The 21,939-nt window shown below is 36.7% G+C and overlaps 1 protein-coding gene across 12 annotated transcripts in view; it reads right to left on the reverse strand.

The window, feature by feature from the left end:
• Nucleotides 1-21,939, reverse strand: part of NKD1 (NKD inhibitor of WNT signaling pathway 1) — a 278,155-nt gene that overhangs the window by 222,322 nt on the left and 33,894 nt on the right. For 7 of the 12 annotated variants that reach the window (XM_069026852.1, XM_069026849.1, XM_069026853.1 and 4 more), the window contains one exon: nucleotides 19,769-21,380. The exons of 4 other annotated variants lie outside the window; for them this stretch is intronic. The gene's annotated coding sequence lies outside the window, so the exon portion shown is untranslated. Of the gene's footprint in view, nucleotides 1-15,033; nucleotides 15,206-19,768; nucleotides 21,381-21,939 lie in introns of those variants that run through there. One more of the 12 variants, XR_011154429.1, reaches the window with a different exon arrangement.

Here is a 21,939-nt window from a genome sequence, read left to right on the forward strand (position 1 = left end):
ATCTCTTAGAGCAAAGAATAAATGTCAGACAAACAAATGGATTCAGGGATAGTGTTTCAAGTGTAGGACTGTACTGCTGATTCCTAATTTACCTTTAATAGCTCTGCCCATGACCAGATTCAGATTCCTCCTACTGAGTCTGCATTGTTTCACTACAGCAAGGACTAAACTCCTTGAGGGCTGCAGAATCACTGCTGAACCAACAAACATTAGAAGAAAGGAAGGAGCTGCAGACCCATGCTCTAGGAACACCATGACCAAAAGCTAATTATCATCAATACCTTATCAATCTAAAGGTTACCATGAAGCCTAGCTCCTTCCTGCTTTGTTCTACTGATTATTTTCAATTCTGCTTGCAAGATAGAAAAATAAAAAGACACACAAAATAAAAAACCACAGAAATGCCAAGTCAGTTTATCTTTGGAAAGAAGAGCTAGAATTTAAATTGATAAAGTGAAAGTCTAATATCAACAACCTAAAATTCAGCAGAGGTGACATCAACATACATAAGAAAGAGAACATCAACATACATAAGGAAGAGAACTGCTAGATAAAAAATAGCTGCAAGGAAACACAGGAGAGAACAGACACACACCCCCAAGTAGCAGCTCATCACTTAACCACTTTATCAGTAAATATGATAAAATCTACAGATAATCAGCTGAAATCACTCTGTGTCTGAAGCAGTGAAATAAACTGAAGAACAGCCTCAAACTCTAGAGCACTCATGACTCAGAAGGGACAGTTCTTTGCTTTTAGGCCAGCTTTACCGTCTGCTACCTACTAAGGTGAAGAGCCAAACAAATATGAGGAAAAAAATTAATACAAAGAATAAATGCCTGAAATGAAGGGCACCCCAAAATCAGGTATTTAGGACTTGAGGCAAATCTCTTCACAGAGATGAAGAGCCGTATGGAGGCAAGAGCGAACGAGAAATAATTCTTTGCCAAGAAAGAAATATTACAGGTTCCTAACTGAGTCAGAAAAAGTCTATACCAGGATTCAGTGCTGATACACAGCTAAATTTGTTTGCTGAGCATCAGACTGGCTGTACACAAGGACTATGCACCTGGGAGTTCCAGTGAAAACATACCACCTAGTAAGCATTCACTTCGGATAGCATGCGTATTTTAATGTGACCAATTAAGAAAGCATCTAACTGCTGCCATTTACAGGATTTTTCTCTGCTTCTGAAGTTCAGCTGTAGATCTAGGTTAGCAGTCTCAAAATATTCATTACTTGTGTTATTTATTTACATTTTTCGAAACCTCACTCATGCAATTAAGATGCTGATAGCATTATTACCAGCAAAAAGAAAGCTTCTCCATTCCTGTTAGCATATTACAGATCTCAGGGGTGCTTTTACAGAAAACAAAGATTCTTTTGCTCAACATTTGGCCATGAAAGATGCATTTCCCAGGCAATTTTGGGACTCCAGAGACAATCTATGTTAAAAAGTGTAATGTTCAATCAAGATTCAAGTAGACAATCTCTCTTTGTGTGTTCAGAAGACAGACTGCAGTGTTGACAAATCAATGGAAAAGAGCCTTACAAAAAAAATAAAGTTTAATTTTTGAATATTCTGTGCTGTTTCAAGTCTTACTTCTGGACAGCAGATCTCAAAACTGTTCTCATTGCTAAACTTGGTCTATGCTGAAATAATAAAGGTAAGATCTCAAATCATCTGTAAGACCTCAGTGACTTCCAAAGAGAAGAATCAGAAGCTTAATTTAAGGCATCAATTTGTTTAATTCAGGGAAGTAAAAATCTGGAAATTGTAAAAACTTGTTTTTGTTGAAAACAGATCCTAATGAACAAGTTTATGTAATTCTGGTTGATTTCACCTTCCTGAAAAACATTTTTTTAGAGCTTTAATTTCATGTTGCATACCTTCAGCATACACGTTCTGTGAATGTTTATGCAAAAATAAAACCAAACAAAAATCATCTTGCATGCAAGAATTATTTGTGTGCTCTGTACAGCTTTCTAGCCCCAAACTATCTATGCAGTGGTTAGCTATTAATAACAAGAAGTTTAACAGGATACATGATTAATATCATTCACATATTCCATTCTAACAATCTATATTAAGAGCTATGGAGCACTGCTCAATTTTTTAAATGGATATTCTCCTGTCCTCTTCTTTTTACAATACCTTTCTATTAACCCAGCTCATATTACTGAAGGAAACAAATCTAAACTATTTACTTATAACTATAAATAAATATATAAATGCAGATGGGATATTTGAAGATTTCAGCTTCTTAACCCAAACCATCATCATAAATTTGCATTTCTCTCACACAGAAATAGATTAAAATATTTTCCCTAGTATTTAATTCAAGAACAAAAAAAGATAATCTCAATCACATAAGTTTTAATGAACGGAAAATCATTAAGGAAACATCAAAATCTATGATGTTATGATTTACAAAGAGAAAAAGTAACCAATATGCATGAACTATCAGGTGTATAAAACTAATTAACAAGCTATATTTACAGAGGGAAAACACACAAGTAGGATATAAAAGAGGAATTTTTACTATTATCAGATATTCTTATTGTAAAAAAACCCCCAGTCAGTGACAGTTAAGTACTTTCAAATTTGTGTCAGTTGGGTTGACAACCATCCCAAAAGTAACTTTTGAAGAAAAGAAAACATTTATTATTATTATTATAGTCAAAGATACTGAAAGTTAAACATTTCTTTGTGGGGGCTCAGCAACTATTTTATTCATTATGAAATTTTTGTCCTACTTTTTCCACAATTTCTAACCAGTTTGAAAGTAAAATAAACCATGTAAATAGCTATACCTTCTATAATCAGATCAAATCATGCATCTCGAAGTGTATATTTGGCAGCTGCTTTCTCACATGTTTTGCTTAAGATGTCAATGTTGTCCATACACTTTCCAAAGCATACTAAATTTCTAAGTAGGTTTCCATCAGAGGTTAAGTATCCCATCAAACTCTTTCCCATTTACATAAATTCCCAAAGAATTCCATATGAATTAGGTAGCTAACCATCTTGAATCTGGTTTACTCTCTGGAGTTCCATTTACAACCTTAAATACGTCAACACCTTTGAAAATAGAGTCCTTATTGCCTTTATAAATAGAGGTTTTGCCTACTCATTGCCTCCTTCCAAGACTTCCATGAAAATGAAATAACTTAGGTAACTATTCAGACCAAGATGATTTAATGCAGCATTAAGCTCAGACCTAACATATTACTTTCATTGACTAAAGCAGGCTTTACCATCTCTTCATCTTTATGCTCTCAATCTGCTCCATGCCAGATGAATGCAGAAGTGTGCTGCCTATGAGGATTCACCCGCAGAGCTGAAAAAAATGGCTGGGCTGCTCAAAATCTAAAGGAGCTGAAGACTGTCTGAGGCAGTTCTTAATTTGATTGAAATGTAAGCACTTAAGTCCTCTAGATTTCTTTAAATATTATGGCCCAAGTGAAAGAAACTTCATTCTGATTGAATAAGTGAACATGATCACCTCCACTAGGAACCGAGCTTGGTACTCCTCTGTGTCAGCTTGTTATTTCATCCCAGCTCTAATTCAATAATAAACTGTCACACTAATTAGGACACATTTAGTTATGATATCATCCTTTTGCTGAAATCTTAAAGGCAAATTCTGTAAATACAACAATTGCATAAAGAAGATAATTATTATAAAGGATCAAGACAATAATAAGGCAAACAAGCTTGGAATACAAAGCTTTTCTTGGCAAACAAGCGCTTTATACAATAATAACTAGGTCCTTTTGCTAACACACTGGTGAAGAAAGGAGTATGGGGGGGTTGTTGGGCTTCTTTTTTCACTTCTTACTTTGAGCAATTCATTCCTCATTTAATGAAAAATACCTATAAGTAAATAACGGTTCAGAGTGAAGGCAATCTAAGTGGGAACATTTCTGAGAGGATGTGAAATGGCTGACTGCATTTAAACAATGCAAGCCTGCACTTCTGACACGGTATCAGCACAAGTTCACTACACAAATTTGTTTTACATCATTTCACCCTCATAGATGTTTTACCACATCTATGTAGTAAACTCAGTTAAGCCATAAACTAGAAGAACAAAATGTAAACTTGTAACTAAAATTCTTGTTTATCAAAATATATTAGAATCTAGGCTGAGAAAAAAATGAAAGCAAACCATATAAAGAAATATAGTGGTGGGTTTTTTGAAATCTCTGGCTTAGAAAATTGTGGAGACCACCCACAACCTTGTGGCTTAATAAACAAAAATTGCTATTACAACCTATTTATGAAAATATTCCCAATCATTGCATCTGCATGCATATAGCTATGTCCCATGACCAATGAGTTGATATTCTGAAATCTTCTAAATACCCTGCCAATCAGGGGCCTCCATCCCACATTTTTAGTGGTCCTACTTCAGTCGCTGCAACTGGAAATGGCATTGTTTTCCAGTACACTGGATTAGAAAAGAAACTCTATTGCTGATTCTGAAAAACTGTCAAAGACATAAAAAGCCACTCAAAGCAAATAGTAAATTAGTCTGTGATTTATGCTCAACACAGTAAAATGATCAAAGTCAGATACACATTCTGAAATGTGTAGGGAACCAGAAAATGTACCAGGTCCTGCTAATATATGGAATTATCAAAGACCTCCCAAATGACTTAACTTAATTCAAGCCCCTTGTTCACAATTAGACTGTTATCATGAAATCTGCCATTCAGTTCCTTACTATTACATCTATGCCAAGAAAGTAGCACACAGTGGAAAAGAGTTAGATTGCTAAACCCTTACATCTTTTCTTTCCCATAAAAAAAAATCTTTTTAAAGAAATGTATTTTCTTTCATGTGAACTTGATGCTGTCTAAATTAATTCTTGATGTTTCTTCCATTGTACGGCGAGGCGTCCTTTGAGGAAGGAAAAACAGCTTGTGTTTTGATAACAAACACACAAAAAATAGTTGCATCTCTACTTTCAAAGAGACAAGTTGTTTTTAGTTCCTCTGAAGAAGCTCATTACAACATGATGGACAAAATGTCAGAAATAATTAAGTGCAAAAGGCGATTTTTTTTTTTCTTGAGAGATATCAACTATTGGAAATGCTGCTGGTTTTTGCAGGTTTGTCCTCCCCTCCCCCCCATCGAATTCTTGGTCACTTAGCATGAATTCATTGCAAAACAAATTGAAAGCAAAAGAAAACTAAAAAGAGAAAGAAACATCCAACATGAAAATAGCACTAATGCTTTTACTTAGTGAAAAGGAAGTTAAAAGAGCTTGCTGTTGGAATAGACTGTTGCAAGACAGTGTTCATATGCACACACACACACAGAAATCAAACTGTTTGCACTTTACAGGAGGAGCGGAGCTCTCTGAGGCTCGAAAGCCTTTGGACTGTTCTCATTTCAGATTAAGGGGGTTGTGCTTTCCCCCACCCTGGGGTCAGCATTGTAAACATCAGCCCATCAAGATAAGAAAGCTAAGGCAGATGATATTAATTACCTGTCCTTTCAAGTCATCCCTGTCTCACATCTGGTTTCCTCTTTGTAACATTCATCTAGGCCAATAAAAGCAGGGGAGTGGGGGGAGAACAGAAAACCACTTGAGCAGCTCTCTCCTTCCCCTAATGGCACAGAGTGCTTTGCTGGCTGCACACACAGACTCAGTCCCTCAGACACACACTCAGGGACACTAGGTAATCTTGCAAACCCAAGTCTATCTGGAAACTCTGAGGTTTGCTCTAACCAGACCAAAATACTGGCAGAAATTCACTCTGTATCTTTTCCCTTTTTCTACTTTTCACATAAATTGCTGGTAGTAATTGGACTTTTCCAGGTATATCATACATGTGTTTCCCAAAGCCTGGCAGTGAAACTCTTAAACAGATCAAATATTGGTGCTTTAGTAATTCAGCAGTCTTAATAGACTTCACTGTCTGAACATCTCTCCGTCCTTGCTTTTTATTTCACTACATTATCTGTCACTCAGACCACACAGATGGTAACTTCTCTACCAGCATCTGTCAGGTCTGGACCAAAAGAAAAAAAAATGGCAATTCTGTCTCAGATCACAACATGAAAAAACTATCATTCAGCAAAACTGTATAAGCTTATTTTCTTCTTTTTTTCAGGTGATACCAGAGTTGTTTTCACTGCTGTTTAAATGAAGCCTTTACCACATTAATTTTGAGCAGGAATGATGTTCAGTTCAAAATTTTCTTTTTGTTTCTTCTTATAAATATCACAGAGAATTAAGAATCCCAGGGTAATCCTCAAGGTAATTTCTGCTTGAAGTTATTTTTTAAAGGAAGACATTTTCAAATTTTCCAAACTTCTTTGACAATATCAACAATTAGAAAGTATATTCTTAAGTTCAGGCAAAAAAGCTCATTTACTCCACAGCAAGGCTCTCACTAATGCAGCCAACCTACATTAGTTCCAATTCATAATTTGAAGTGAAAAGCAACATACCTAATTTCCATTCCTTAGCCCATCCTGTCAATACATTTCTATTTGTTTTCAAAGTCTTAACTGTTATTCTATTTAACTTGTTTCCTGTTATTTTTGCAACCACAAAGCTATTTTCATGGATGTTATACTATCAAATCTAAGTGTCCATTAGCTACACCACATGCAACTGGAAGTCTAATGCTAAAGAGTTGTGTGTCTGCTCTAAAGGAACAATATATTCAACACAAGCTTTTATTTACTAAATGAAAGGATATGAGGTTTCTCTCAACTCTTTTCATTTTGTTGCCAAGGACAAACCAGATAAATACTGTGGTGAGATCTGTTTATTGATTAATGTAATTACAGCTATTATCTACAAGGAAAAGTATATGATAGTTATTCTAAGTCAGATAAAGAGTTAAAATGTTAATTTCAGCATAGTTTCAATTTAATAATTTTGTGCATATCAGTTTTCACATTGCATGTATTTAATTACATGCTCACATTTACCCTTTTTCCACAAGAACACTGCCTCATTTAGTGGACATTATCGTATCAAAACTTGGGTTAGACTGTGGCTGTACGTGTGACAGCAAGATAATTTCTTGTGTAATCCCTGAATTGCTGTGTTTCTTTCTAGGGTTCACTATAAAATTATTTTTAAAAAAACAACAAAAAAAACTGAATTAATCTTTACAGAACATTCCACTGGGGAAATAATGGTGTCAGTCACACCTGCACCAGATAATTGATCCCAGCAATAAAAATAATCATTTCATCCCTGTTAGTGCAGCACACTGATAGAATAGTACACAACCGATTAGCAGCACTTACTTAACAGTGCAATGCCATTAACCACAGAGGAGCTGGAGCAGATTTAACACTCTCATTCCAATAGGTTGTGGGGCTTGAACTGTCCCATTTGCAGCGAGCACAGGTATCTCTGCACATACAGCAATCACTACAGCAGACGTGCCCTTTGATACATCTCAAATTTCTGATGCAGCCATTAGCAAAATACCTCTGCTGCTCTTTTTCCTGTTAGCACACCCAGGACAATAATATTTATCTCCCTCTAGCATTTAAGAATGTGATGCATAAATTAACCAGTTTGGAAAATATTTTCAACAGAGCAGTATGTAAAATATATGGGCTATTATATAAAAGAGCAACTTATCTAGGCTAGTTAAGCGACTGAAATATTCAGGCCACAGGATCATGAATGTTCCAAAGATTCTGATTTAACAATGTGATAACTGTGAGCCACAACCAAATCAGCCACGAGTGTGACTGCAAATAATGTGTCCTTATCTCTCAGGACATAATGTGATAATTAAGCTAACAGATCCTTAGGAAGTAACACCATAAAATACTAACTAGTCAAGCAATCTTAGCTGGATTCAAGGGCTCAGTGGACAGTAAAAGCTGGATGCGAACACTCAGTTATACAGCTCCTGAGGTAATAAGGTGTTACAGTGATGTTATGTCACTCCAAAACAATACATACAGTATTGCTCTGCCAGACACAGTGATTGGCCTTCTGGTGCCCAGCCAGATAAGGGCATGAAATAGTTGCCCTTCTCTTTTCTGATGGTATGCAAAAATTATTACTTAGAATCCAATTCTCTATACATAAAAGACTGTCACATAACTTTGACAGCTCTTTCAGAATAGCATCCCAACTAGTCAAAGCCTTAAGAATTTTAAAGGTCTGACTATACAGCATGGTTTTAGTCCAAGAAGTACTGCCCAAGTTCACCTCCTTTGAAAATGCTGGAACAGCCCAAGTTTCCGACACACTCGCGTGCAAGAAAAAACAATTACTAAAATATTTTCTCCCCTGATAAGTGCATGAGATATCCTGTTGCAAGTATTTAAAGGAGAACTGAGATTTACCTATTGATTCAGTAAATGAGTTTAACAATTTTAGATTACAATTATCAGACTTTAAATCAACTAAATGTTTTTAGGTAAAATACAGTGAAATCCAATAGGGATGAGCAGTCAATGTACCTCTACCATGACAATGAGCCTTGATTCGTGTATCCTTTTTACCAACCAGCACATATATCCATTTGAATAGTCTGTGTGCAAAGGTACACAAAACTTCCATTTTTAATTTGATTCAATCCTGGATTTGAATTTGCCAATTTGATTTCAGCGTATTTGTTGAGTAAGCACTTTGAAGATTATTATGAGGATGTCTTAGGCTAAACTCAAAAATTAACATAAGCAGTTTTATGTTTTGGCAAAATTTTAAAAAAGCAACTGAGGAATTCAGTTGATATCAAGTCCTACTTTCATGAAAAAATAAGAAGGCACAAAAGTTTAAGCAATGGATTAACATTTAAGTGATGTTTCTCTCCAGGACATTGCTGACATACGCTGGACTCCTTGTGTTTATAATGATAGATGCAGGTTAGCCCTTTATCTACAGCAAATCACCCACTGAAAAATGGCTTTGCGTCTGTACTATGCCTTTAAACATCTAGCTAGAAAATGTCAGGACTATTTGATCTGGGTTTATAAAATGAACTTTCAAGAAACTCTTCTTTTCAAGAACTCTTTGAAAGATAGTTTACACTTTGAAAAAGATTAAAAACTTCTGTGTTGATCACAAATAATAGACAGAGAACATTCACATACTTCAGGGGAAAGGAGGTGCCCTGCAATATGAATGTATAAAACCAAGCAAGCAGTCTATTGCTTTCTGGGTATCTTTTCCAGCACAAATTTAAGACAGATACAGACAACATACATCCCCACGAACACTTCTTGGTTAGCAACACAAGATGCCTGATAATGAATGAGGTCTGTAACACCAAGAGCCATGCATACAGACTGACATAGAAGTGAACAAGGAATTTAGAAAGAGACATCTTTATCAAATGGCTTAAGTGACAGAAGTTCCTAAGCACCACTTGAAAGCACACTGATCTTTCAGTGTGACTTCAGAATTTTCATGCATAAACCTTTTCCAAAAATATTTATCTCATGTTTATTCACTAAATAATGCAGTTCTGTCTTAATCTACTGCACTAAAATCCTTGGTGGAAGATGATCCTCAGATGAACGGTATGAGAGTAGCTATGAGTGCACGTCCATCCATACTGCACAGAAGAGCAGCAGGAATAGGTCCAGCAGTAGGAACTAGCACTAGTAACAAGCTTGGGTGTTAACTTAACGAAAACTTAACGAAAGAGGTATTCTAGAAATTTCCATTTATCTTTCAGATAAGTAGTTTCTGCCTAAGCTACCAAATATTATGCAAATTTCAACTTCGCCAAATAATTGTGTCCCCGCTGTAAGCAGCAGCACAACTTCTCACTTTCCAGTTCACTACCACCAGCAGTTTATCTCAAGAAACAACCTCAAGCTTAATAACAGAAGGTGGAAGTACAGACAGGAGAGCCTGCAGCTGCTTTTCTGTAGTTATTCTACATTTACCTAAACAAATCAATTGGGCCTACAACTGCAAGCAAACTCCTGTAGCTAAGGACTTTAAACCTATACATCCAAAGCCCACATATTTAAGGTTTGTTTTTTGGTTCTTTTTGGAGAAACATGCATTCTATGGATATTGATGAAATCATGTGGCTAGACCACCAGCATGAAACAGAAAACTTAGGGTCTGGGTCAACATTTAGCCCATCCATGTTGTATGATAACGGGGGGAGAACCCCATGTCTACGTTTCAATTTTCTTTTCAGAAGGACATAATGTATTGCACTGCCCGTATAGCACTGGGCAGTTCATTCTTGAGTCCTGCATCTTTTTTCCCCCAGTTTTGTGGGCTGAGCCCAGCTCAACAGCCTCTTACACAGGAGAAGACCACTCACAATCACAGTCTGCTATTATTACCTCCTATTTTAAGGTGCACTGACATTGTAACATCAGCCATACAAAACCCAGACGCAGAACATATGCGATGTGGAAAAATAATGTCTGAGCTAAATTGAAAAAGCAGATACATCTCAGTGCAATTCCAAATAAATCCACTTACCATTCCTAAATATTCTTTGTTAGGAGGGCCATTGAATAAAAAAGGAAAAGGAGCCATTAAGAGTATGTTATACTGTGCAAATGAGATCACTGATAAAAAGGTACAGGAATGCTAATGACTACTAATAATTAATATTTAGCATTTCTAAAGCCTTTTTATCTGTAGACCTAAAAAGCTTTTAAAATACACAATTGGTACTCTCTTCATTTAATAGATGAAGAATGTGAAGTGTGTCCAATTTATTTGTATTGAAAAGTAGTGCACTGCTCAGTGCCTAGGGACCTGCCCAGTAATAGTCCTGTTCTTCCAGGTTCTGTGCCAAAACCTTGTCATAAAATAGCTGCTGCCTCAAACAGCTTACAAGTTAAATAGGCAGGACAGTCAAAGGATGGGGAGAGAGGTTTAACAATACACCTGCTATTGAGCACACAGCCCTTTTGGTAAGGGTCTGAGGGTTTTTGCTGTGGGGCAAGGAAGGCAGGTGAATTGAAGGAGTGGCTAAAAGAAACAAAAGCAAAAAGACACACTGAAGAAAGAGAATGATGTGCTATAGACAGTTTAAATGAATTATCAGGAGAAATGTGGAATGTTGGCAAGATTAGCAGAGGGGGGAAAAAGCCAGTAAATCATAAAGCAGAGGAAGCTCACCAAAATGGACCATGCTTTGCAGTTATTATATGAACTGAAGCACCTGTATTTGATGCCTTCTGGTATCTGAACTGATAAGAGTCTTTTGCTGGCTCCTCTCTGCAGATACTCTCTCCAGACAATGGACACCCTAATGACTCTAAAGGACTGATCCAGCAACAATGATGGCTACCTCCACACAGCGTACCAGGGTAAAATCTGCTAAACTCTGCATTCAGCTAGAGAAACTAATTTGTTGGAGCAATTAGGAAGTGAATTAGGCTAGACATAGAGAAATATTTCCGTGTCTTTGTATATGCATTTATGTGCATGACTGCCCCCAAGTATAGGGGTCCTTTGATTCTCCAAACTAGCGGATGTTGCAACAACCTGAAAGCTTAAGAGGGCCTACTCAGCTGGAAGGGGACAGTTTGATCAGACAAAGCCTGTGTCTGAAGAGCTGTGGCAATAGACAAATATCAGGAGTGAAAATGCACAAAATACCCAGGACACAAAAGAAAATCCTAAAAGTTATTGTTCACATTACAGCAGTTATTAAGACACCCCATACCACTACGCAGTTGACCGGTACATGTTGTGAAACAGTCCTGCCTCACAAAACTTGTCATCTAAACAGATATGCAAGAGAGGCAAGAAAGAAAAATAGATGCACAGAGCAGGCCAGCAACTTGCTCAAGTCACCCATAAGCTGAGGGCCAAGAGATAGAAATAAAACTTCTAAAGTGCTGGTATATTAGTCATACAACTAGAAACAATGAAACTAGAAACATTTAAAAAGCTATTATTTGTTAATGAGACATAAGTTTAGGTCACATAGGCAATCCAAATGCGTTTCTGTCCAGACTAAATCAACTTCAGTTACAATTGCAGGTGAGAAAGTTAAACAACAAATTAAAGTGAGATAAAGTCAAAACACTACTAAAAATCCAAACTGACACTGATGGTCAAATACTACGTGTGTGAGACCACGTAGAAGGTCTGAATACTACAGAAAGTGTCAGTGTTTTCATATAGTGACACTGGTTTGCTAAAACAGAGATTGACATATAGAACTACATTAACTACATATGATACATACATTTTGACATAAATCCTAAATCACATCATGAACTATTTATATTCAGTTCACCACTTTTTCTGCCTTTTTTATGCAAATACAAAAAAATCCCCACAACATTCCTTCCAGTAATGTCTAAAGAAAAATTGCATAGTCAGAAAACAGACTTTTTTTACAGGCCAAACAGAGTAGGATGGTTTTCTAGAAAAGTCTTAGAGGAATTTAGACTGAATAGTCATCTGATATTGGCCAACTAATGAAAACACATAGAAAATTAGAATCTTATATTGATGGAGTAAAAATAAATACATTTTGTTACCTTTACATTGAACATTGTTGGACTCTGCAGAAACACTGTGTCTGGTACCAGCACCTACAGCACAATTATGAACAGCTCAGAGCTATTGATAAAATAGTGGCTCATGGAGAAATAATTGTGGAACTCAAACTACCTGGGCTAACACAGAAGTTAGAGGCTTGTTACATTCTGTTATGACCTAATGGAAAACAAATATTTGATAGTAACTACTTCAGCAGACAAACACATTGCAAAAAGAAAGGGTGGGAGGTTAGAACCAGGTAGGTTGAAAAAGAACTCTGGTTCTTTTATAAGGCGAGCAATGACTTGCTTAAGCCACTATTAAGTCTAAATAGTTCATTATTTAAGGTATATGCATACGCAGAAATGAAGGTACAGCTTTACCTATAGAATAAGCTTCAGCTCAGAGGAGAAGTCATTCAGTAAAATCCTCTGGTTTATAAATGCACTTTACGTTGGGAACAGGAAAGTGTTCAAGCTTTACAAGTCTCCATGACTTCACAAAATCTCCTGCATTTTGACAGTAAAGCAGAAAAATAAACTATGCCTGGACTCTAATGTGGGCCTTTTCAGAGATCAGTTATATTCCTACCAGCCACACATTTTTAACACAGTTTAGCATTTCTACTTGTGAGGTCAGATTTTCAAAGCAGTGAGTGGGAGGTACATGCATAAATTCTGTTACTTCTTAAGAGTGCTTCTGCACATACTTTTCATGATCCCGTTTGGAAATCTAGCCTGCAATCTCCACTGGAGAAATGTGTCTCCTGTAGATATAGACATGACTGATGTAAAACATCACTTTCTAGCTCTTCAATTACGCCAAGTAGTTTTTCATTTTCTTTCCCATGTTTTTTAAACTGAGTATTGTCTTCAGGCCTGTATAGCAGTTCTGCTTGTCAGAATCTACATTCCATGCTCTGTTTTTCAAGACTATGTACATAGAAGGGGGCTGAGGACAGGAAATAAGATAATTTTTCAAATATTTTTCTCATACCAAAGTTATTGTGTGATGATGTCTGCTTACCAACCAAAAAAAAAAATCAATTTCATATGTTTCATTACTCTCAAAATACATCGTTTTTCAATCAAAAGGAGGCATTGGGAATTAAAGATGAGAGCAGCTTCCTTCTCTTCCTACATAATTCACATACAAAGAAATGGACAAAAATAGATTGAAAACTTAGTGAAACAAAAATAGCAAGCCTAGCAAAGCCACATAACTGGATTAATTCAATCGCTCTGACATTACAGGAATAGGCTCTCTGTTTTCAGTGCATTGCAATGAGAAGTTGTGGCAGGAATCATTCCTCATGTTATAATGGTTAGTTAAAGCAGAAGCTTAACAGCTTTTGTGATTGTATTTCAGATTTTTATGTTGGGAATCCAGTAAAAGTTTCAGTTGTGGAGTTGCTTCAGCCTTTTTTTTTTCCTCTCTTGTAGCAAATGCAATTTTAGCTGTCATAGCGAGAGTCGGCTGCCTCAAGAGACACCCTTGAAAAAGTCATAGATCATCCCACCATACCAGTATATAAATGTTCCAAAATACAATGTAATGATGTATTATTTAATAACAGTTGTCATATCTTTGCTTAGACAAATAGCTGTACAAAATGAATGTTCAAAACACATCAAAGTTAGAGATGGCTAAAAAAATTGTAGTAAATATTTTTATTTTGTTGCAAACTGATGGTTTTGCAAAACTCTCCTGTTGTGGAAATAACTTTATTTTAACAAAATTTTTTTTAAAGGGAGATTTCCCTTTTATGATGGAATTTCTGACAAAAATCTGTATCCCATGATTCTTTATACAGGCTCATGTCAAGACTTTTTCCAGTCAGCTCCACCATTTAGGGAAGAATCTGTCTCCTTCATTGGTGGCAGGAGAACTGAAGATCTATCAACATTCAAAGGATATTTATGGACAGATTCCTATCTGGTTCTCATAAAATTCAGAATTCAATCCATAATCTAGACTGTTCAAGACAAAACAGAATCACAGAACAAGAAGCTGCATGCTTGCTCTGTGAATGACACGCAGAGTTCTGTGCATGACATGCATAATATAAGAACAAAGGCTTTTAAGATGTTTATCAGAACAAATCAATATAGCTATGGCTTTAGATTTGAAAACATTAATAAGAGCAGAGATTTTCCATGTTTGCATATATCAGTCGATCAAATAATCCAAGCTGCAGCAATAAATAGACAATGACAACATCCAACACTACTGGGGGAGGATGGGGTGGTAGTTCCTAAAAACCATTAAACAGTAAAGACTCAAAACAATTTTGTTAAGAAACTATCATTTCGCTCATGTGTAAAGGCCTGGTCCATGAACAATAATCAAACTGAGATATTTGTTAGGGTGAAATCTGTTACATCTTTTATCACTGGTCTCTTTCAAATGAAGTAAATTTCACCATACATTTTATAATGATCCCATACTAAAACTGCATATAAGCAATGAATAGACAAATAATATATGAAGATATTTTACAACTTGTTCATTTTATTGCTTAATTATTAGAAGTAAACAATACACTTTAGGCAATAAATATAGTACCATATGGATAGGGAGAGATAAAAGACTGTCAGGAACATTGCCAAGGTTGGTGTTTCTCTACAGAGGATATAGTGTCTACAGTGTTGCCAAAATAAAACCGGGACAAGTGAGGACAGAAAACCATCTGGGTAGATTGCAGCAAAACAAAAATAAAATTCCATAGTGAGCTAAAATAAAAGAGAGAAATAATTAATCCAATAATCACAATCTCAAAAATCATCAACCATTACTTTTTATATCTGGGATTCATGAAAATTATTATTCAATACCTAGAACTTCCTTAAAAGTATAATTTTGTTTTTCTATGTGCAACCACTTCTAAAACAGTTTTGCAAAAGACCCTTTCTAAATATTTCCTTATTGAGCAGTACTTTGACATTTTTGACAATGGCAACTGTAGGTCTATACTCAGATTAAGTATCGGATTTCTGTTAGTCTTGAGGGGTCAGTATAGCTTTTGTATGCTTTGCAGCTGCATGTATAGTTCTGCCTATTTATATGAAATCTCTTTGGTAAAATTACTTAAAATCACTCAACTAAACAACCAAAAATAGCTAGCCCAAGCAAATATTGGCCAGGATCCAAAAAAGAAAGACTGGACCAGAGTCTGCACATCAACTAGACAAGGTTGCAAGTACAAATGGGTGTATTGCACATATGCTCCTCATAGCCCTTCAGGACATTCAGCAGCTGTCCTACAGCAGGGAAAGACCTCCCTCCCATCCATAATTACAGTCACTGCTGTTGGGTGGCTCTCGACACTGAGTAACCACAGACTCAACAGATTTGCACCATCACATCACATTTGGTTTGCCAATAAAAACATGACAAGTTGAAAGATGGATGTTTATGATGGGATTTGTATAGTCCACACTGAGATGCTCAAAAACGTAACAAGGAATTCAAACAGTTAAGTACCTAGATGCTCCCATTTTCATCAATAAAACACTTGACCATTAGAAGAAACACATGCAGTGTTGTATCCTGCAGTTCATATCTTGGGGCATGTTTCTGTCAGCATATGAAAGTGCTTCTATTTTTTTTTCATATTGACTCCAATGTTGTATTATAAAGAAAGAAACTACTCCCTTCCACCTTCATCTGCCCCAGTCCCTCACAAAACAACCATATAGGCTAGAGATTCTGGGTTAAAGTAAAAAACTCAAATGCCACCTAATGGTTCAGAAAATGTCTTTTAACTATTTCTGAATAACTCATTCTGGATGAGGGAATTAGACTTCACCATGCCTTTGTGCATGTTACCATTCCCTATGCTCACCAGTCTCAAGATACACAGATCTTACGATATGGATTGCTGAAGAGAAGGAAGTATCATAGCAGCTCATAGGTAAAACCAAGGCCTGCTATGTCACATATGTTGGTACAATTCATTTAGAGAAAAAAAAATCTCGTCACGAATTCAGACCTCTCCAAGGCACTGAATGTCTCCTTGAAAGTGCTGAGCACTGCCAGCTTATAAACCAAGGCACATGGCAGCCTTCATCATCTATGTAAGTTTCTGTGTAAGTTTTTCTGCAATGCCAACTCAATTTGCAAATGTGTATTACCAAAAGAAACTACTGTTAGGATGTCTCTGCCAGCAGAATGAGACATGCATGTCCCCTTCAGCTGCTTAGATAAGTCAGGTTAGTTTTAACCACTGAGGAGAAGAATTTAGCTAAGTTTGCCGACTTTACACTAGAGCAGATGATGACCACACACATTCTGTTCCACCTGCAGGAATTCTAGGGCAGAAACCTCCAGCAGAGAGGCAGCTGGAGAGAAAGCATGGGGAAGGTTGGGGGGAGGGAAAAATGACAGGAACATCTCAAAGCTCTCCAGCTAGAAGAGAGCATCTGGCTATGCCTTAGGTTTTGTTGTTTTAGAAAAAAACAGTCTTTCAGTCATTGCACGGGGTATAATGCATCTGAGCTTATTTCTGCTTATGAAAATGAGTGAGAAAATGATTGTAAATCTTTCTTAATATAGCTTACAAAAGATAAACATAATTAAACACCTATTAGTATTCCTTATTCTCATTGATTTAGTGTAGAACTTGGAAAATCCTGCTTTACATAAAGAAAATAGAGGTCAGATTAATTAAACTCACTGTTGTGGTCAATTGCTCTCTCAAATATTTGTTGAAAAGGTTTTGGTTTTTTTTCTTTGTTTTTATTTAGCTCTACAAATAAAAAGCCTTGCTTATAACTCTATGAAATATCAAAATATCTTTGTCTTAAGAATCTGCTGGAGTTGAGCTTTTGGGTTCTGAGCATTTCCAGCATTATCAGGTTAGAACAGAACAAACAGACTAAAGTCTGACATCAGCACTCTTCCCAGCAGGATACACTACTTTTTTCATTAGAATCTTTGAGCTTGAGATCAGACACAGGGAAAGATTAAAACAAATATGAATTTAATCAAGGGATTCTACTTTCCTGGTGTGGGAACAGGAACATGCTGACATAAATAGAGGACGAAGCACTAGGGCGTCTGAAACAAATCAAAGACGGCTTGCTTACCACTAACTGCTCAGATGATCCATATCATAACAACAAAAAGAAAAACAATTATTTATTCTTTTTGATGTTGCTGCTCAGAAGTAACTTCCTTTTTGAAGAGAGGAAGGTCAAAGCCAAGTTATTGTTTTTGCTTGAAACTTTGTCAGTAAGGGACTAAAAGATACTAGGTATGACTTACTTTGGGGATTTTTGTGAAGAAACTTAGAGATGCTCATTTCTTGTGGGTTATAACTTAGGAAAAAAATTTAATTGTAAAATGAACTGAAATTTCATCATTGTTATGGAAAATCAGACCATTAAACAAAAAAAACCCAACCCAAATAATGCACTGAAGCTCTCTAAAACAGCTGGTAGAGAGCCAGCTCTCAGCCTGAGCTAATGGCCAGAATCAAGCCTAGATACTTCATAATGCAGAGAAGATCCTGCAGTTAGAGATAAGTACAGTCAGCACTTGAACATGAGTGGGTGCACAGAAAACTCCGAGATTTTCTAGTGTAGTACAGATTTAACAAATGGTAATCAAAGTCTCTTTTGATCTAATAGTTATTGCAACTAATAAAACAAATTAGAAGGACAAAGTCAAAAGGGACAGGCAAAATAAAGTATCTGCAAAAAGACAGATTTGGTGATTTGAAAGAGTGTTTTCTACTATTTAAAATTCATTACGACTCTGTCCTAAACCTTATAAAAGACACAAAGACAAATCACATCCAGAAGAGTATGCGTGTTAAATTCATATTCAGAAACAAACTGAGGAGTTTAAATTTGCATAACATATAAACATTAATGTTCATAACATGCTTTTTAAGTATACAAGCTTACTGGCCCCATTTTACAGATGAGCAAAGCAATGTTAATGTTTCAAGTGGAAAAAGAATACACAGAGTGCTCGGATCTCAGTGGGAGACATTCATTTTACCTTATAGATGCAAAATTATATGGCACTGATATTAAAGAGAAACAAACCCAAAACTTGAACTCCAAGTAAGTGGAACTGCTAGTTCTTAGCACCTCACATGCCATCTAACTTGTCTCATTTTATTTGCAGCCCATGTCAGATGTTTGGACCTCAGCATAACTTCTGATAGCTACAACACTCCAGGCCTCCTCCCACTCCTACATTTTAGAAGGGGACAGAGCAGGTGCAGAACTGTTTCATGTTTACTTCATTTTAAAGGCAGATTTAAGTGACAGTATTAGATTTAGATTTTGTTGCATTTACTAAACCACAACTTCAATGATAAGGGGTTTTCACACCAAAATGGAAACTCAGCTTACAGCCTGAGTTAATGTGGAACCAAACCATGAACCCCACTGAGTATGCTACCCCCAAATTCAGTCAAGTTCAAAAACAGGTCACAGATTTTCTGTGTGGGCAATAGTGGAGTTGAGGCCAAAAGTCTGACAAGAGCTGTCATTAGTGATGCAGTCACTGAAGATGACATAATTTGAGGGTGAAAATGTTTCTCTTTCTGCATAAGAATTCAAAGAAAATCTGAGTTCATTTCACAGGAGAAGCTGAAATCCATGTGCCACAATACCTAGTGGCAAACTCAAACCGGCATGTTCCATGGCAAGTATGCACTTAAACAAAACACATCCTTGGGAGGGAGAACCTCGTGTGTCTCCTCTTCCTAATAAGTGCACTAATCCTTATACAGCATTTCCCAACTAATTAATTCATGAACCTATAAATATTAAACATGGCAATTTTACAACTCCAAAGCAAAACATCAAAAATGGTATCTTAGAAAACATTAAAGATTTTTGTTTCAGATAAAAAGATTTGACAAACAAAGGAAGCACATAGCTGACAAGAATACTGTAGGGTCTTGGAGACAGCCCTGGTGAAACAAAGGAGGTGCTTCTGAGGCAAATTTCTAGGCAAAGTTCCCCTTAGTTTGGCTTCCATGACAAAAAAGAGAGGCAAGACCACAAAATACATTGAGAGAGAGAAAAGCGAAAACAAAATCAGAAGAAATTATCTAAAATCATAAAAGATAGAGCCAATTAATACCTCATAGATCAAGGAAATGGGGTGTCTACAGCATTTAGGAGGGAAAAACAGCCATCTCTGCATAGCAATAAAACACACAAGTAACTAAATGGAAACCTTTTATCAGTAATAGGAAAGATGGTTGACTTTCAGTCAGTGTCCCTGTTTGTATACCCTAAGTATATCCTGTCTAAAAGTTGAAAAGCACCTACATCTGCTGTTCCAGTAAAGAATCACCTCTGTGTTTCCTTCACTTGACTCCTCTCCTTACTCCAGCAGGAGGGATTCTGTACTGGTGATGAGGGTGTGAGCCACAATACAGAGCAGCTAAATCAGCAAACAACCTTAAGACACCTGATGGGGAAGATGCCAGGGGTAAAAAAAAGATCCATTTTCAACCCCAAGAAGCTGCACAACAGCAAAGCAGACCAAAACAGTTTTTAAACACCAGAGTTAAAAGAGACAGTGAGGAAGGGGCAAGAACCATGCTGATGCAGCTGATTTAATTCAAAGAAGAAATACAGAGATAAGCCAAATGTGTATTTTTAAGATGGCACTTTCTAACAATCAGTCTCATTCTCATTGTCTAAAAGATAGACTTCATGAATACATCAGCAGTGATTTTTGGAAAAGTGGTCCAACAACTAGGAACCTGCCATACGATCCAGACCATTGCACCAAATCTGGCACTACTGACAAAGGAACAAACCCTCAGTTGTCACACAGATGTGATTTAGAAGACTTACACATGTTATTCGGTCAAACTGTTAAAATCTTTAACATATCTAATGCCACTGAGAATGTTACAGAATGCATCAGAATCTGGAAATGTTTTTGAATTAACATTTACATCATATGAGGGGAAATATGCCTCCTTACTCAGCTAACTGACATATCAACAGCTGGACTGGGCAGATTTCATTTCACCTCCACAAAGAATGAAAGGAAATGAAAACACAAACCAGACAAATCACATGACCTGGTCAGCTCTTAGCGAAGCCAATCATATAATCAGTATTTACAATACTAACAGTGCCTGAATCAAGATGCTGGGAAAACTATAATGGACATGTTTGACAAAAGCAGCAGCTCTTTGGGTGTTATCCATAATGAGGGTTAATTTCAGTGTCCTCAGTAGTCACATATGACATACTTTTGTGTATTTGGAACAGAGAGTACCAAAATACTTCCGAGGCAAGATTGCCTGGAGTTGGTACACCCACATGGTACAACACAGCACTGTGTGGAGATGCCTACTCCAGTTCCAAAAGATGTTGAGCTGTTGACACAGGATTATGATTAACCAACACACCTCTTTGCTCAGTAAGGCTAATTCATTCAGACTGGGTAGGAGTTCTACATTGTGTTCTACTGTACACCACAGACATTTCAGTAGTTTGTCCAAGCTTCACTTCATGATTGAATATCAAAACTTGGAGCTCAGATTACACAGCCTCAAAATGCTGCAGTCAGTGGTGATTCACAGAAGTCAAATTCTGACATCTGTTCTGCAGTAGAAGTGCTCCTGAGCACAAACCAGCACTTCTGCAACAGCAAGACCAGGTGTTCTCATTTAGAGAATACAAGACCAAAAATCATCCTGGCAAAAAATTTTATTATGTCATTTTTATCTCCAGCCTCTGCTGAGATGTAGGATCTTTTTCTGTGTTCTTCATTTAAATCCCAACACTGGGAACATACTAAATGCCATCACTCCAGAGAAGTAAGGATCCATGGGTCCACAGCTTCTGACTTGAACCCTGAGCTAGAGGAGAGCTCCTTGCAACAACACTCAATAGGAAGCACATCTCTATTATATGTGACCTGCAACAGCAAAAGGACAAAGCAAAGAGTGAGAGAAACAAAGACTCCTAGGATCCCTATCTCTGCTTTTCAAAAAAAGTATGGTTAGTTACCTTACTGCAAAACAGCCCTTGAACAAGGAACACAGCCCATGCTAGAGATGCCAAAGCTGGTCTTAAATGATGTCCTGTGACTATATGGTACTATCACATAAAAATGTATTAGCTTGGATTCCCAAGACAATAGAGCTGCCTTAGCAGGATCCTGCAGCCTGAATGCAAGACTCCACTAACATACTTCTTGGCATCAGGGATTTCTGATCCCAGCTGTAGTGGGAAAAAGCCATCCTTCCTGGAAATATAACTGGCCAGGCATTTATGGGAATCCCTACCATCTGGTCAAATGGATTTCCATTAGTAGAATTTAAACACATTTTTTGGTGGATTTATTTCAGGTAAGAAGCTGCTTCTGTGACAATTATCCATTACTGCAACAGTATAAACAATTAACATCTATTTTGCCTTACTGTGAATAAAGCCTTCTTTATGATACTTTTGACAAGTCACATGTGAAAATGTGA

Source organism: Aphelocoma coerulescens, chromosome 11 (genome assembly GCF_041296385.1).
Source record: "Aphelocoma coerulescens isolate FSJ_1873_10779 chromosome 11, UR_Acoe_1.0, whole genome shotgun sequence".
Taxonomy (NCBI): Eukaryota; Metazoa; Chordata; class Aves; order Passeriformes; family Corvidae; genus Aphelocoma; species Aphelocoma coerulescens.